Genomic DNA, 14,886 nt, shown 5'->3' on the forward strand with positions numbered 1-14,886 from the left:
CTTTCAGGGTAAACCTTGCTGTTAACATTACATACATAGCACATGTGCTTTCGTTACAAGTCGCATTTTGCCTCCCCCCACCGCGTGGCTACCCCCTCAACCCTCCCCCCTCCCTGTGGCTAACAGCGGGGAACATTTCTGTTCAGCCGCAGGCAAACAGCCCAGCAGGAATGGGCTCCTCAGCCCTGGTCTACACTAGGACTTTAGGTCGAATTTAGCAGCGTTAAATCGATGTAAACCCGTACCTGTCCACACGATGAAGCCATTTATTTCGACTTAAAGGGCTCTTAAAATCGATTTCCTTACTCCACCCCTGACAAGTGGATTAGCGCTTAAATCGGCCTTGCCGGGTCGAATTTGGGGTACTGTGGACACAATTCGACGGTATTGGCCTCCGGGAGCTATCCCAGAGTGCTCCATTTTGACCGCTCTGGACAGCACTCTCAACTCAGATGCACTGGCCAGGTAGACAGGAAAAGAACCGCGAACTTTTGAATCTCATTTCCTGTTTGGCCAGCGTGGCAAGCTGCAGGTGACCATGCAGAGCTCATCAGCAGAAGTGACCATGATGGAGTCTCAGAATCGCAAAAGAGCTCCAGCATGGACTGAACGGGAGGTACGGGATCTGATCGCTGTATGGGGAGAGGAATCCGTGCTATCAGAACTCCGTTCCAGTTTTCGAAATGCCAAAACCTTTGTCAAAATCTCCCAGGGCATGAAGGACAGAGGCCATAACAGGGACCCGAAGCAGTGCCGCGTGAAACTGAAGGAGCTGAGGCAAGCCTACCAGAAAACCTGAGAGGCGAACGGCCGCTCCGGGTCAGAGCCCCAAACATGCCGCTTCTATGATGAGCTGCATGCCATTTTAGGGGGTTCAGCCACCACTACCCCAGCCGTGTTGTTTGACTCCTTCAATGGAGATGGAGGCAATACGGAAGCAGGTTTTGGGGACGAAGAAGATGATGATGAGGAGGAGGTTGTAGATAGCTCACAGCAAGCAAGCGGAGAAACCGGTTTTCCCGACAGCCAGGAATTGTTTCTCACCCTGGACCTGGAGCCAGTACCCCCCGAACCCACCCAAGGCTGCCTCCTGGACCCAGCAGGCGGAGAAGGGACCTCCGGTGAGTGTACCTTTTAAAATACTATACATGGTTTAAAAGCAAGCATGTGAAAGGATTACTTTGCCCTGGCATTCGCGGCTCTCCTGGATATACTCCCAAGCCTTTGCAAAAGGTTTCTGGGGAGGGCAGACTTATTGCGTCCTTCAGGGTGGAACACTTTACCACTCCAGGCCAGTAACATGTACTTGGGAATCATTGTACAACAAAGCATTGCAGTGTATGTTTGCTGGCGTTCAAGCAACATCCGTTCTTTAACTCTCTGTGTTATCCTCAGGAGAGTGAGATATAATCCATGGTCACCTGGTTGAAATAGGGTGCTTTTCTTCAGGGGACACTCAATCATAGAACTGGAAGGGACCTTGAGAGGTCGTCTAGTCCAGTCCCCTGCACTCAAAGCAGGACTAAGTATTATCTAGACCAGGGCTCAGCACCCTTTCAGAAGTGGTGTGCCAAGTCTTCATTTATTCACTCTAATTTAAGGTTTCGCGTGCTAGTAATACATTTTAATGTTTTTAGAAGGTCTCTTTCTATTAGTCTTTAATATATAACTAAACGATTGTTGTATGTAAAGTAAATAAGGTTTTTAAAATGTTTAAGAAGCTTCATTTACAATGAAATGAAAATGCAGAGCCCCCCCGGACCGGTGGCCAGGACCCGGGCAGCATGAGTGCCACTGAAAATCAGCTCGCGTGCCGCCTTTGGCACGCGTGCCATAAGTTGCCTACCCCTGATCTAGACTATCCCTGACAGGTGTTTGTCCAGCTCTTAAAAATCCCCAATGAAGGAGATTCCACAATCTCCCCTCATAGAATACAAATGCTCTATATGTAGGGTACAATCAGGCGCTGGATAGCTGGGGCAGAATATCTCTTCCGCTGTTTGTGATAGCTGTATGCAACAGGAAATGCTATGGTCACATGTTTTAGAGAAGACAGTGAACTCAAACGAAAAAATTCTGAGTCTTTAGTTATTGCCATCTTTGTTTCATGGGCTCAGTGGTTGTCATTTCCTAGTAGCAGACACAGAACTTCTCTCATTTAACAATTTATTTTAAATTTTTCTGCAATACAGATTTATTTTGTAGATGAACCGGGTATCAGTTTGGATTCTTCACTTTCTCTTTAGGCATCACATCGTCCATTCGGTAGCATTCCAAGCTCGACGCAGGTCCCTTCGAACTGGAAAAGAATGAGGGGACAGGTCAGTTGCCTGACCTTTGTTAGTTGTCAGTCCTTTCTGTTGACAAGTTGGCTTGCTGATCTGCTTAACTCAGAAGCATATCTTAAAAACTAGCAAGCAAAGTATAACAAATATTTTATACAAACCACATCACTTCCATAAAAAATATTTGCTCATTGAAATAAGATACCTTACCGCACATATTCCACATGCTACAGTGCCATAACACAACTCAATCCATGTTAAGAGGGGTTTTAGACATGTAATAGACACAGTAAGGAGTATCAAGAGGGATTTGTTGCTGTTTCTTACAGGAATTACTGGGTGAAATTCTATGGCTTGTGTTATGCAGGAGGTCAGACTAGGTGATTTTATATTGGCCTTACCATCAACGAATTATTAGGCTAGCACACGAAGCTATGGAGATTAGAAATTCAGCTTTATTCCTCTGACAAATTAGAGTGTTTAGTGTAGCTATGCTCCCAAACTCCGAGTAAAACTATGAAAGATGCACTTTGGTGAAGTATTGCTGTGGAACAGGACAAGCGTTCAAAACAGCTTTTTTTTTTTTTTTTTTTAAATGATTCCCCATATTGACAAAGTAGGACTCCAGTCACCATCCTTCCCATTTCTGCATGTTCCCCACAACAAGAGTTTTCCCCCTTCTCCAGGACACTTCTTTCCTTGTCAGCTGCTCCACTGTCTTTCCCTTATCTTTTTGCCAGGTCAGGGAACATGTCTTCTGGCCTGCCTGTCTTCTGTAGCCTGTGCTTTGGGAGTGGATTCTCAGAGCCCAGGGACGCTTCTGGACTGATTACTTCTTACAGACAAATGCCTCCTAAACTCATGGGGCCATTATTTCCTGAGAATGTGGTACCCTACGCAACCATTTATCAAACCTGTACCTAAAATCACCCCTGTACAAATTACAACATTAAAGCAGCGGCACGAATTCAGAAATTTCTTGGGGGGAAGAAAAGAGGGGACAAATTCTGGTGTCCCCTCACCCCTGCACAGTCCTCGTTCTAGTCCCCATTTATGTCCCCCTCCCCTCCCACAGGGACCCCGGGTCTCCCTCAGCCAGGGAATTTCCAGTCTTTCTTACCCACACAGGGCATGTGCTGGTGCTGCCAGAACTCAAATTCTTGGCAGACTCCCCTGCACTCAGCCGTACAGGAACAGACTCTCCATGCACCAGGTCGCAACGCCATTTGGCCTGGCTGCCCCTCTGTCTGGACAAAGGACAAGTATCCATGGTGTTGGGACCACACCGCAGAAACTGTATTTATTTAGTATAGGACCACAAATGAGGGCAAGGACAAAAAATCTGGGAGGAGGCATGTTCACTCCCATGCCCCCCACTCCTCTTTATTGCTGCGATGGGGGCAAAGGTTTTATTAAAAAAAAAAAAAGCCACTAAAGGCAAGGCAATCTAGTTGGATCTTGTAACTCACTGCTCATTGCTGCTCCTCACTGCTCATTAAAATAGTCTTGAATGGCCAGCAATAACCATTCAGGAGATGTGTGAGAGGGAAGGTGGGGTAACACCTATGTCTTGTGTGATTTCATATTGCAGGCCTGTTCGTGTAGTCACATGCAGTTCTTGAACTGATTGAAGTTTTTTAAAAGGCTGCCTGGGGTCTGGGAAAGCAATTTTGCCTAATACTGATGTCAATAAAATTGGAAAGAAGATAGTAAAGAATGGCAGACGTGACAGACTGTGTTTCAAAAGATTTGCTGGTTAGCTGTCAAGATGTTTGCAGAGGCAGCTGAGGAAATGCCAACAAAGCCCTTGCTTGCATGCACAACCCCACCCCACCCCCAAAAAAACAACAAAACACATATGCCCCGCCCACACACAAAGGAAATTAGATAAAGAGGGAGACAGAGAGATTAGTTTGCTCTGAAATTGGCTCTTCAACCCTGTCTATATTACAGCTGTGACTGAGTAGGTTACAACAGGTTTGCAGCGTAGTGTAGCGTCCCTATAACCGGGCTCAAGCCTTGGACTGTCTGTCCAGGGTTCTAACTCTTTTATGAAGGTATGGTTAGGCCTCAATAACATTATAACTTTTAACCCCTGATTTGATTATAGCTATAGCATCGAGTTTTAAAAAATGAGCTAATCGCAGAAATCAGTTCACACCGATATAGTCACGGCAATGACAGGGATAACCATTGATAGAAGCAGTTGGATACTGAGTATGAAAACAAACTTTGTGGAGAGATATCACATTTCAAGAAGAGTTATAGCAGCCATTGGTTAAATAACACAATTATTATTTGTATTCCAGCAGCACTCAGATGCACCAATCAGGGATCAAAGCCGCATTGTGCTAGGCGCTGTACAAACACGGAGCAAAAAGATGGTCTCCTCCCCCAATTAATTTATAATCCAAATGGCAATGGAATCAGCTAGAGCTGTACAAAAGTTTACAAAACTGTAAATTTGCATAGATTTCTTCCTTGCATTTCATGTCACGTGGGTCCACTCCACCTCTCATTCCCCCTCCTAGTTTTGTGCTGCAACAAATCCAACATCATGGGTTTGGAAAGAAACCATAAAACACCAGGGGTCAGCTCAAAACTGGAACAACGTTTATGAACCTTTTGACAAACCAGGGCCAAGTTTATAATACTAAAAAAACAATTTCCCCTTTATGTCATTTCAAGTTGTGGCTAAAATGTCACAAAGCTGTAGCCAAGACTTTAAAATGGAAGGAGGCAGAAAAGAAAGACGCCAAGAATAAGGAAAATTCCTTGAGGTACTGGGGGAGAGATTTATTTTTTGTACAAAAGTCAAAGAGTTAGTCGGAAAATATGAACAAAGTACATTCCCCACTAATGATAATATTTATAGAATTCCTTATCCCACAATAAATATGGGAAGGGACTTAGACATTTAGACAATCTCCAAAAGAATGATTTTTTAATGATGATAGAGATATTGAAATATTCACTTACTTTGTTCCAGGGCTATAGAGATGATCTCAGGTATTTCTAGGCACTCATCACCATACGGTCTGAGAATCTCATTGTTAAACCCTTAAAATAAAATTGAAAAATGTCTCACTAAATTCTTGATCCAAATAGTAATATAAAATACAAATAATGATTTGTTTTCCTATAGACCTGGGGTGGCCGACCTGTGGCTCTTCAGAAGTTAATATGCGGCTCCTTGTCTAGGCGCCACCTCCAGGGCTGGAGCTACAGGCGCCAACGTTCCAATGTGCTACAGGGTGCCCACTGCTCAAACCCTGGCTCTGCCCCAGGCCCCAGCCCCACTCCACTTCTTCCCCCAAGGCCCCCGCCCCTTCCCCTGAGTCTGCTGCACCCTTGCTCCTCCTTCTCACCCCCACCCCCCAGCCTCCTCCACATAATACAGCTGATTGCAGCGGGCGGGAGGTGCAGGGATGGAGGGTTAGGTGCTGAGCGGCGGTGCTGCTGGTGGGTGGGAGACACTGGGGGCGGGGAAGAGCTGACGGGGGGGCTGCTGATGTGTTACTGTGGCTCTTTGGCAATGTACATTGGTAAATTCTGGCTCCTTCTCAGGCTCAGGTTGGCCACTCTCGAGACTGTACCTTTCAAATAAAGATCAAGAGACTTATCAAAACTGCAACCAGGACAAGAAAAACAAATGCAGAAACACAATTAATACTAAAAAAGAAAAGGAGGACTTGTGGCACCTTAGAGTCTCTTTTTGCGAATACAGACTAACACAGCTGCTACTCTGAAACCTACAATTAATACTGGTTGTTAGGGATGTGAATCTTGCTAGACTAGCTAAGGAAAGAAAAGTGGCTGAAAAGATCAGGAGTGGAAAACAAAGAAGAAATATTTAAAAGAATATGCTTGACCGAGCACTTCACAAATACTGTAAAGATCCAGCAAAATCTGCAGAACTCTTTCAGCGAGATCGTTCTAATAGTATCTAGGAATATCACTGATTTTAAGGGCAAAGTTAACAAATTAGTGAAAAATGATTAGCGGGAATATATATGTTTAAACAGTTAATTAGTAGGTTAAGCGAAATAATGTGTCTTTGAAAGATTTGGGGTAAGAAGATAAGTTTTATATTTTGATATCTGTTTTATAATATATCTACATTAAGTCACATGGGACTAGAAAAAATTATTGGGAGATGAGCATAGGGCATAATATCTAGACAGCTGTCTTCATTTTGGTGTCTTATCTCCAAGAAATATCTGATTATCCCCAAATCTCCAATGGGAGGAGAGGGAGTAGGAGTAGAGACTTAGGTCAATTTGGGGCATGCTGAAGTGATCTTTTAATTTTGGTCCACATCCTGAAAACATTTGCATTCACGCTTAGCTTTACTACTGTCGGTTCTGTTGAAATCAATGGTAAACATAAGCATGTGCTAAAATGTTTGCAGGACTAGAGACTTAATGAGCAACAAATGAGTTTTAAAATAATTCAACATTAAAAGAAGAATCATATATGAGAAACAAAAATGGACTATATGAAGGGAGCAAGAGTGGAACTAGTTTATGGGCCCCATTCAGCAAAGCACTTACCCACATGTGTAGATCCTACTGAATTCAAGTACTTAATGCTTTGCTGAAGTGGGGCCTATATTAGCACCAAACGTCCTTGTTTGATTTACAGAGGTTTAAGATAGAGACGCATTTCTTAAGTTGTATGAGCATGCTGTGAAATAACCCAATCAAACGTTGCTGTGTTCCCAAGAGGGTTAGCTCTTGAAGCTACAAAGCGGCAAGACTGCCGTCTGGCAGCCTAAGGCTCATTTTCACTGCAAAGTAAACTCCAGTTATAACTCATATTGCTCCTAACGTTAGACTCATCCACACACAAAAAGGCTTATAGTGAGTGCAATGGTGCTTTTCTCTCTAGCTAGCTGGCCCATCAGGTGAAACAGTCAAAAGCCCAAAGGCTGCTAATGCTCAATTCTAACATGACCTCTCTTTAGCGTGGATGCAGGCTAGCACCACTCAAGTACCACCATTATTCAGATACCTTCCCACGGTTCCCCCCAAGTGCCCAGAAAGAATCAATCAATTCTCTCAAATTCCCTGGGAAAGAATTTAGAGAGCAGCTCAGCTTTTGACCGTGCTAAGAACCTTGGAATGTGCCCCAGCAGTCTGCCTGGGACACAAAGTGAGTGCTGTGCCAGCGGGGAAGCAGCAACTTTCGTGTTCTTTTGCAGCGTGGGGGTGCCCTCACTCAAGCTAACTCAGGAGGAGTAACTCAAGTGTAGCTAACCCTACAGACAGCTTGAATATTGCAGGTTTTCCCCTGTGCTCCTATACAGTGTAATCCAAAACCCACATATGACTCCATGGCTTAGTGAAAAGCAAAGCTCTGAGCCATTACTCTACATTCCTTAACAACTACCACCACCATGTGGCCATGCTGCTTCAAAATTTATAACTACCAATACTCTTTTTAAAAAGTTTCAGAGTAGCAGCTGTGTTAATCTGTATCTGCAAAAAGAACAGGAGTACTTGTGGCACCTTAGAGACTAACAAATTTAGTAGAGCATAAGCTTTCGTGGGCTACAGCCCACTTCATCAGATGCATAGAATGGAACATATAGTAAGAAGAAATATATATACATACAGATAAGTTGGAAGTTGCCATACAAACTATGAGAGGCTAATTAGTTAAGATGAGCTATTATCAGCAGGAGAAAAAAACTTGTGTAGTGATAATCAGGATGGCCCATTTAGACAGTTGACAGGAAGGTGTGAGGATACTTAACTGTAGGGAAATAGATTCAATATGTGTAATGACCCAGCCACTCCCAGTCTCTATTCAAATCTAAGTTCATGGTATCTAGTTTGCATATTAATTCAAGCTCAGCAGTTTCTCCTTGGAGTCTGTTTTTGAAGCTTTTCTGTTGCAAAATTGCCACCCTGATGAGAGAGTCCACATAGGAAAAAAGGCTGACAAAGGAGGTGCTGTCATCATCATGAATAAGTTGAAATATGAACAAGAGGCTGTCAGGCAGCTCTCTAACTCCACATTCTACAGGCCATTATCCTCTGATCCCACTGAGGATTACCAAAAGAAACTGCACCATCTGCTCAGAAAACTCCCTGAAAAGGCACAGGAACAGATCTGTGCAGACACATGCCTAGAACCCTGACCAGGGGTATTCTCAGCCCCTACACTACCAGCACTCCCCACTATCTTAGAGACACCACTGACTTCCTGAGGAAACTACAATCCATCTGTGATCTTCCAGAAAACACCATCCTGACCACTATGGATGTAGAAGCCCTCTACACCAACATTCCACACAAAGATGGACTACAAGCCCTCAGGAACAGTAGCCCCGATAATGTCATGGCAAACCTGGTGGCTGACCTTTGTGACTTTGTCCTCACCCACAACTATTTCACATTTGGGGACAATATATACCTTCAAGTCAGCGGCACTACTATGGGAACCCGCATGGCCCCACAGTATGCCAACATTTTTATGGCTGACTTAGAACAACGCTTCCTTAGTTCTCATCCCCTAACACAACTACTCTACTTACGCTACATTGATGACATCTTCATCATCTGGACCCATGGAAAAGAAGCCCTTGAGGAATTCCACCATGATTTCAACAATTTCCATCCCACCATCAACCTCAGCCTAGACCAATCCACACAAGCGGTCCATTTCCTGGACACTACTGTACTAATAAGTGATGGTCACATAAACACCACCCTATACCGGAAACCTACTAATCACTATACTTACCTACATGCCTCCAGCTTCCATCCAGACCATACCACACGATCCATTGTCTACAGCCAAGCTCGACGATACAACCGCATTTGCTCCAATCCCTCAGACAGAGACAAACACCTACAAGATCTCTATCAAGCATTCTTAAAACTACAATACCCACCTGCTGAAATGGGAAAACAGATTGACAGAGCCAGAAGAGTACCCAGAAGTCACCTACTACAGGACAGGCCCAACAAAGAAAATAACAGAACGCCACTAGCTGTCACCTTCAGCCCCCAATTAAAATCTCTCCAGCACATCATCAAAGATTTACAACCTATCCTGAAAAACGATCCCTCACTTTCACAGATCTTGGGAGACAGAACAGTCTTCGCTTACAGACAGCCCCCCAACCTGAAGCAAATACTCTCCAGCAACCACACACCACACAACAAAAACACTAACCCAGGAACCTATCCTTGCAACAAAGCCCGATGCCAACTCTGTCCACATATTTATTCAAGTGACACCATCATAGGACCTAATCACATTAGCCATGCCATCAGGGGCTCGTTCACCTGCACATCTACCAATGTGATATATGCCATCATGTGCCAGCAATGCCCCTCTGCCATGTTCATTGGCCAAACCGGACAGTATCTACACAAAAGAATAAATGGAAACAAATCTGACATCAGGAATCATAACATTCAAAAACCGGTAGGAGAACACTTCAATCTCTCTGGCTACTCAGTAAAAGATTTAAGGACAACTGTCTAAATGGGCCATCTTGATTATCACTACACAAGTTTTTTTCTCCTGCTGATAATAGCTCATCTTAACTAATTAGCCTCTCATAGTTTGTATGGCAACTTCCAACTTATCTGTATGTATATATATTTCTTCTTACTATATGTTCCATTCTATGCATCTGATGAAGTGAGCTGTAGCCCACGAAAGCTTATGCTCTACTAAATTTGTTAGTCTCTAAGGTGCCACAAGTACTCCTGTTCTTTTTAAAAAGTTGCTCTATATTTTCCTCTGTTCATTATTTAGCCTATTTTCTCCCCTTATGTTAGCTGTGTTTGTGACACTTTGGCCTGATCTACACTGGCAAGTTTCTGCGCAGTAAAGCAGCTTTCTGTGGTGTAACTCCCGAGGCGTAGATGTTGCCAAGCCACTTAGTGCCCAGAAACTGCACAGTTGCAGCACTGTAAAAAACCCACCCCGACGAGAGGCGTACAGCTTTCTGCGCCGGGGCTACAGCGCCACAGTGCCAGTGTAGACACCCTGGTAGATTACAGCGCTGTGATTGGCCTCTGGGAGATGTCCCACAATGCCTGTTCTCGTCTCTCTGGTTATCGGTTTGAACTCTACTGCCCTTCCCTCAGGTGACCCACCGGGAGTGCCACCCCTTAAATTCCTTGGGAATTTTGAAAGTCTCCTTCCTGTTTGTTCGGTGACACGTGCAGTGGTCTCAATGCATCTTTCCAGGTGGCCATGCCTGCTCCATGCACCAGGTGATTCCCCGCTTGGAGCAATGTCGAGCTGCTGGACTTCATCGGCGTTTGGGGAGAGGAGGCTGTGCAGTCCCAGCTGCACTCCAGCTGTAGGAATTATGATACCTATGGCAGATTTCACGATGCATGACAGAAAGGGGCCATGACTGGGACACACTGCAGTGCAGGGTCAAAGTGAAGGAGCTGCAGAATGCCTATTGCAAGGCAAGGCATGGCAGGCAAACCGCCGCTCCAGTGTTGCACCCATGAGCTGCTGGTTCTACAACAAGCTGGATGTGATACTCAGTGGTGACCCCACCTCCCCACTGCGAAGGTCACTGTGAATACTTCGGTGGCTCACGTGCCAGTCGAGAGTGGACCGAGCCAGGAGGAGGAAATCTTGGATGAGGATATGGAGGGGGAGGGGAACCCAGAGGCAGAGGATGGCTTGGAGGTCAGAGATGCATGCAGCCAAGAGCTCTTCTCTACCCCAGAGGAGGCTAGCCAGTCACAGCAGTTGGAGCTTGGTGAAACACAAACAGGAGACGAGGCCCCTGGTAAGTGGCTTTGATTTTGGGAATTGCTGAAACGAGTTGTTGGGGGCAGGAGGTTTGCAGAAAGCAGGCTTGTGTCTGTATGATGCGTGTACCACCACATGCCTAGTCTGAGCAACGGAACAGGATGTTGATTGACTCCCTCACTTCATGGGAATCTGCCTCAGAGATTTCCACGAAACTCTCATGGACATACTGGGTAATCTGCTGCTGCAGGTTCTTTAGCAGAGCTGCTTTGTTTCTTGCCCCATTAAGGGTAACTTTCCCACGCCACTCTGCCGTCACTGCGGGGGGGAACCATTGCTGCACACAGGCGAGCTGCATAAGGGCCAGGGCAGAAGCCACAGTCTTGGAGAAGATCCTCCCTTGATTCCCTGCTCACCCTCAGCAGCGAGATATCTTCCATAATGAACACAGCCTGTGGAAAATGTGGGGACAGGAATGATTATAAGCCCCCCCCCCCCCCCGACAGTGCTGGGTCTCCCCAAGAGCCACATGCCCAGTGTACAGTATGGTCCTGGAACACTGATTTCCCCTGCTCCTGTGGTTACTCACCATTTTGGGGGTCTTGTGGCTCATGTGTACTTGCATGGGGTCAGCCGGTTAGTGACAGGTATGTGAATAGTGGCTGTGTTTTAAATCACTGCATCAGTGGTCTGTGTGTTGCAAACAATACTGCTTCTGTAAAATGTTGAATTTTGGCTTCACAGATATGACCTTGGGAGCCCAGCCTCCCTCTTTGTTATCGCCAGCTGAACGGCTGTGCAGAATTAGAAAGCGGACACAAAAAACTAAAGAGGACTTTCTGCATGATGTCATAATGCACTCCACAGCCGAAAAACAAGAATTGAAGGAGTGGCCAGACAGCGAGAAGAGGGAACGAAAGTAGAACGTCGTGTGCCAGAACGAAGCCACGGAGCGGCTCTTAAACGTTATGGAGCACCCAGCAGACACGCTCCAGGTGCTACTAGCACTACAAACCAAGCAGCTCCATGCCCACCCTCCCCTGCAGCTGCTGTCACAAAACACTTTCTCATGCTCCCCTCCAGATACCGCCAACACACTCTTATCAACCTTCTGGCTCCAGTCTATACCCGCTGCATTCCACTCCTGCCCAGTCACAGTCCAGCCCTGCGGACTCCCAGTACTCACTGCATCAACACCCGTCCCTCTACAGTTTAGCCCTGCTGAAGTACAGTACCCACTGCACTGTACTCCAAAGGACAAGGTTGCATACAACACCTGGACATACACAAATCTTTAACTGTCCTAGGACACCACCTCCTCCTTGGACCCTCCCTTCCCCCATCCCCCACAGTGCTGATGTGTTTTTTTGTTTGTCTCTCTCCTCCAGTTATTGTTTTTTAATAAAATAAATGTTTTGGTTTGAAAGCAATCTTTATTCCATTAATTGAAAGCAAACAGAGCCCTGCAAAGGAACAGGCAAATTCCTTAAACCTTCATGGTGCATCGTCTGCACCAATCACAATCACCTCCTAGCATTACAAGCACTGCACTCCCGAGCATAGCAATAAATATTAGTGGCTTTCAGCTTCAAATTGCTGCCTCAAGGCATCCCAGATCCTCATGGCCCCATGCTGAGATCCTCTAATTGCCCTGGTCTCTGACTGTTCATATTCAGCCTCCAGGTGCTGAGCCTCAGCAGTCCAGCCCTCAGTGAAGCTTTCACCCTTCTCTTCACAAATATTATGGAGCATACAGCACATGGCTATAAGCATAGGAATATTGTCATCGGCCAGGTCCAGCCTCCCATATAGGCAACGCCAGCGGGCCTTTAAACAGCAAAAAGCACACTGAACAGTCATTAGGCACTTGCTTAGCCTGTTGTTGAACCACTCCTTACTGCTGTAAAGGTGCCCCGTGTATGGCTTCATAAGCCATGGCATTAAGGGGTAGGCAAGGTCTCCCAGAATCACAAATGCCATTTCGACTTCCCCTATGGTGATCTTCTGGGCCGAGAAGAAATTCACAGCTTGAAGCTTCCTGTACAGTGTTCCAGTGTTCCAAAAGATGCATGCATCATGCACCTTTCCAGACCAGCCTATGTTAATATCCATGAAATGCCCACGGTGATCCACAAGCACCTGGAGAACCACAGAGAAATACCCCTTCCGATTAATATACTAGGTGGCTAGGTGGTCTGGTGCCAGAATTGGAATATGAATGCCATCTATCGCCCCTCCATAGTTTGGGAAGCCCATTTGTGCAAAGCCATCCACAATGTCACGCACATTGCCCAGAGTCACAGTCTTTCAGAGCAGGATGTGATTAATGGCCCTGCACACTTCTGTCAACACAAGTCCAACAGTCGACTTTCCCACTCCGAACTGGTTAGCAACTGATCAGTAGCAGTCTGGAGTAGCCAGCTTCCACTATGCACTCGCCACGCGCTTCTCCAGTGACAGGGCAGCCCTCATTCTTGTGTCCTTGCGCTGCAGGGCTGGGGCGAGCTCGTCACACAGTCCCATGAATGTGGCTTTCCTCAACTGAAAGTTCTGCAGCTGCTTCTCACCATCCCAGACGTGCAGGACGATGTGATCCCATCACTCAGTGCTTGTTTCCAGAGCCCAAAAGTGGCGTTCCACTGTGGTCAGCACCTCCAGGAATGTCACAAGCAATCTCGTGTCATAGCTACTATGTGTGGCGAGATCAATGTCGCGCTCCTCTTGCCTTTGTAGTTTAAGGAATAACTCCACTGCCACTCGTGACATGTTGGTCAGAGCGAGCAGCATACCAATCAGCAGTTCGGGATCCATTCCTGCAGTCCAAAAAGGCAGGGCAGGGCGCACAGTACACAAACCGTTGGAAGATGGCACCAAATGTGGACGGAAGCACAGGGATTGCTGGGATGCGAAGCAATGCATCATGGGGCATTGGGACTGAACCCAGGATGCCCCGTGACCCCCTCCACCTTCCCACAACTCTTAGCGGCAGAAGAGGAAGAGATGTTCTGTGAGATAGCTTCCCAGAGTGCACCACTCTGAATACCAATGCAAGTGCCACAAGTGTGAACATGCTATTGTGTAGCAGCTGACAGTGTGAACACACAACAGCGGTTTCCCTTCAGTGCTCTCTGTGCGGTGCTGTAACTGCCTGCGATGTAACTCTGCCAGTGTAGACATACCCTTAGGGTAAGCTGTCTACTTTAGTAACAGAAGAAACATCCTTAGAGCATTCTGATACTTATACCAAGCTAGAAAAATTAACAAAAGAGAAAATACATTAGAAGCATTTTTCTCAAAGTTTATACAAGATTCTTGATCAAGTAACATAATATTCACAACTCCTTTACATACACAGCAGTAACAAATATAGCTGTTCAAAACAGAGTACTAAAAGCTAGTGCTTGAACCAGCACTCTTGTCACTATTGATACTTAACAGGTTCCCCTGGAGAAGATCTAATTGGACAGAGGTGTAGCTGATTACCAGTCCAGACTCCAGATTGGCACTAGTGAGCCAATTATCCCGTTAACAGAGAAGCTGTATAAAAGGACACAGAAGGGCTATAATAGAGATAAATAGAGGGTTAGGAGAGCCTGCTGAAGGAAGGTCTCTGAGTAGAGACCTTACCTCCTCTTCCCTTACAGGAAAAATGACTAGAAAGATGTGGAGACACACCTATGTATTGGTACAGGGATTAAAAGACTATAAATAAACTACAGGGGGTGTTTACAAACAAGGAAGTCTCAATATTGTGAGTCTGTAGAAGAGACAGAGGTGTGGCACACCACCCAGTCACCGGTGGGGGATTTGTCTGGGATTTGCTTGAATCTGTGTGAATGGAGGAGCTTCTGAAGAGGTCTGG

General features: G+C 45.8%; 1 long non-coding RNA gene across 1 annotated transcript; it reads right to left on the bottom strand.

Annotated features, from left to right (window-relative positions):
* Positions 1–2,086: 2,086 nt before the first annotated feature.
* LOC122462255 lies at positions 2,087–14,529 on the bottom strand. Its single transcript, XR_006284705.1, has 3 exons — positions 14,461–14,529; positions 5,265–5,345; positions 2,087–2,299 (listed from the first exon to the last, which is right to left on the bottom strand). It is a non-coding gene; the product is annotated as an uncharacterized LOC122462255 (long non-coding RNA).
* Positions 14,530–14,886: the final 357 nt, after the last annotated feature.

Source organism: Chelonia mydas, chromosome 1 (assembly GCF_015237465.2).
Source record: "Chelonia mydas isolate rCheMyd1 chromosome 1, rCheMyd1.pri.v2, whole genome shotgun sequence".
Taxonomy (NCBI): domain Eukaryota; kingdom Metazoa; phylum Chordata; order Testudines; family Cheloniidae; genus Chelonia; species Chelonia mydas.